The 3,541-nt window shown below is 35.6% G+C and overlaps 1 pseudogene; it reads left to right on the forward strand.

The window, feature by feature from the left end:
• The first annotated feature begins 2,157 nt into the window (after positions 1 to 2,157).
• Positions 2,158 to 3,267, forward strand: LOC130020472 (ribosome biogenesis protein NSA2 homolog; annotated as a pseudogene).
• The last annotated feature ends 274 nt before the right edge of the window (positions 3,268 to 3,541 follow it).

The following is a 3,541-nucleotide window of genomic DNA, read 5'->3' on the forward strand; positions in this document are numbered from 1 at the left end:
CTGGAGCAAATCGATGAACAACAGGAGGACAGTGACAGAAATAGTGACAGTGAAAGTCTTGGTAGTGTTCGTAGATCTTATTTATCTTTTCAGAGAACCAGGTCTTGGTTTCATTAATCTTTTGGATCTATTTTTTATTAAAAGTCATTACTTTTTGCTTTAAGTTTATCATTTTCTTCCTCCTTCCTGCTTTGTACTCCTTCCTTCCTTCCTTCCTTCCTTCCTTCCTTCCTCCTTCCCTTCCTCCCTTCCTCCCTCCCTCCCTCCCTTCCTCCCTTCCTTCCTTTCTTCCTCCCTTTCTCCCTTCTTCCCACCCTCCCTCACTCCTTTTCTTTCTTCCTTACCTTCTTTTTGTTTGGGGCCACACCCTGCAGTCATCACAGATAACTTCTGGTTATGTGCTCAGAGATCACTCCTGGGGATATTTGAGGCAACGATATGGTGATGACAATGAAAACTTGTCAGCCTTATGCAAAGTAAGTGATCTGACCACTATACTATTGCTCCAGCCATTGAATCCCTTAAATTTTATCTGTGTGAATGAAACAATGAATATCAATATAAATTAGAAATGAATATGTCCAGAGCATGTGAGATTTGTTGTGGTGGGGGGGAACATACTTGGTGGTGCTCAGATGTTACTCCTGGTCTTGTGCACAAGGCAACATAATAAGATACTCTCCATGTCATGAGAAAATATTTTCAAATAATACATTAGATAAAGAACTAATATCCAAGATAGAGTACTCATAAAAATAAAAAACAAATTAATAACTCCATCAAAGAATGGGGATAGTATATAACTAGAAACTTCACTTAAAAAGATGTAGAGAGGATCAGTAGGTATATGAAAGAGCAATCGCTGATATGTATTATCTAGTAAATTCACATAAATGAATAATGTGATTTTATCTCGTATTAAGCTATCTCTTTGCATCCAGAAATTTAATGTTTCATGTTTTGATGAGCTGTGAATGCAAGGCATACATGCAAGCCAAGTGTTTTACAACTTAAACTATATCTCCAGCAAAAAGTGTCTATTTTTCCCACAAAAATATTTATCTTTCCAAGAAAATTTTGTATATACATGAAAACAGTGCATCAAACCATCAATAAATAAGCATAGCTTATATTTCTACAGTAAATCTTCGAATTCAAGTTTTAATATCATCATCACTTAAACAAGATTAAAGTGTATCAAATGTATAATATTTGATTACAGATGTAAATTTTTACTTAAGGCCTGATAGTTATTTTAATTATCAAAATTAGATGCTTTAGTTCATTATTTATAATTCTTATCCATTTGAATAAAAATATCTTAACTAATCAAACAGCATAGCTTAAAACTTACAAACAAAGCTAAAAACAGACTTTAGAAGTTGAAATGTCACTAACATAAGAAAGGATCTTTGTATGTTAGTAAGTACTGCGAAGGAAGGTCTTGTGGAGATGTAGTAAATTCACTTTCCTAAAATCAAGAACAACAGTGAAGGCCATAACATGGACCTTAGAGCTCTTCATGAAGGTCAGATTCCTCTACGTATCACTGAAGATTTTTTTCCATAGGATTAAATTAGTGAGTACCTAGGAATGCATTTAATTTTCTATAAAGTCAAAGATAAAGGATTTGCTTTAATTCTGTAGAACAAAATTATGTATTTTTAAAACCCAACAATTATGCTTTTTATTTTTGTCTAAGTAGCCAGACCTGCTAATTCCCCATGACCTTCTTCTTGTCTCCAAACTTGTAAGCCCAGAGAATGCAGAGGAACGGTATGATAATCCAGGGCAATGAAGATAGATGGAGCATTAGAGAAACAATCTAGGAGAGAAGATTTACAACTTGACCTTCTGATATACTTAGAACAGCACCATTAGCTGTCCTAATTCCTTTTTTCTAGCAATTAGATTTTTTAGATCTTTTTTTATTCTCAAAGATACTCATTGCTTATATTATCAAATTCTTACCTTAGTTTTTTATATAGTTTATTTTTGTTACCCTGATTTTTAAAAAAATCTTTATTATTTTATATATTCAATTATTTCTTTCTAAAAGATGTTTTGAGTTTTATAAGTTCTTTTGTATTTTGATTTAAAGAAAAGAATAAATGACTATCCAAAACATATAAACTTTAAAAAGAACATTAGTTGCTCATGAGTTTCAAATGCCAAAAGTTCAGTACTTTGGATACTTGGGCAGCTCTACCAGAAAGTCCTGAAGCCATAACAAAGCCACAAACTGAATGTATTGAGTAACACCTTAAGCACTATGGATATTATTTGAATTTCCATGAGAAAAAGAGAAAGAAGATCAAGAGGTTTAAGAGCCTTTAAAAAAAAGCAAAAATGATGATTGGCCTGAAGGCTAAGCTCTATCATAAACAGTGTAGTACTGAAAAAATACAAATGAAAAAGACTGTTAAGATGCATGAAAGGAGAATTCCCAAAGGAAAGAATGATGGAAAGACAGTACAAGAAGCCATACCTGTATATCTGGGTGGAAAGAGGGATAAAGTCCTTTTCCATATGAATAAACAAAAAGAACAACAAATAAATAGCAGGGAATTGGGAAGTTCATCTCCAAGGAGAAACAGAAGTATTAAACATTATTCAGACAGGAAAGAGAAAGAAGAAAGCATGAATGAGGATGGTTACTAAAGTTTACTTTGTTGTTGATGGCTTCACAAGAAACATAAATTTGAAAAATTCATTAGGCCAAAGGGCTGGAGCGATAGCACAGCGGGTAGGGCGTTCGCCTTACACGTGGCCAACATGGCCGACCCGAGTTTGATTCCTCCGCCCCTCTGGAGAGCCCTGCAAGCTACGAGAGTATTCGATATGCCAAACACAGTAACAACAAAGTCTCCAATGGAGACGTTACTGGGCCCGCTCGAGCAAATCGACGGTCAACGGGAGGGCCTTTACCTTTACCTTTACCATTAGGCCAATGGGTTTACATTTCAAAAAAGGCTTTGTAACACATCTTGAACTGAAAGTTACCTTTTGCCTGCCAACACTTGGTGTAAAAAAGATCCTTCATCTTCACTCTATGCTGCCTTGGTGCTCTCACCAAAGGTACAGTCATGAAGGTGAATATGAGCAAGTAGGGCCTTGTCACAGAGGGAGGCAAGGCTATTTGGGAAAAACATGTCCAGGTTACCAACAATTCTGAAAATGCACTCTTACTGGTTTGACAGTAACTTCATACAAATAACTCCTTATAATTATGAAAGACTGCATACCACTGAGGAGAGCCACCATTGACTACCAAAATGCCTAATATGTATGCAGTCATCAAGAAAAATGCATATGATGTTGCACAAAACATTAAAGTAAGTGATCGTGTTTTTTTTTCCAAAGAGCATTAATGGTAAGGTAGTTAAGGTTCTTGCCTTACATGCTGCTGATCCTCGCTTGATTCCCCACACCTCATATAGTCCCTGAAGTCCAGCCAGGAGTGATCCCTAAAAGCAGAATCAGGAGTTAGCCCTGAGTACAGCCTGGTATGGCCCAAGTACAAAAACTAAAATAAAATAAG

The sequence above is a fragment of the Sorex fumeus genome, unplaced genomic scaffold (assembly GCF_029834395.1).
Source record: "Sorex fumeus unplaced genomic scaffold, SorFum_2.1 ptg000012l, whole genome shotgun sequence".
In the NCBI taxonomy this organism is placed as follows: Eukaryota; Metazoa; Chordata; class Mammalia; order Eulipotyphla; family Soricidae; genus Sorex; species Sorex fumeus.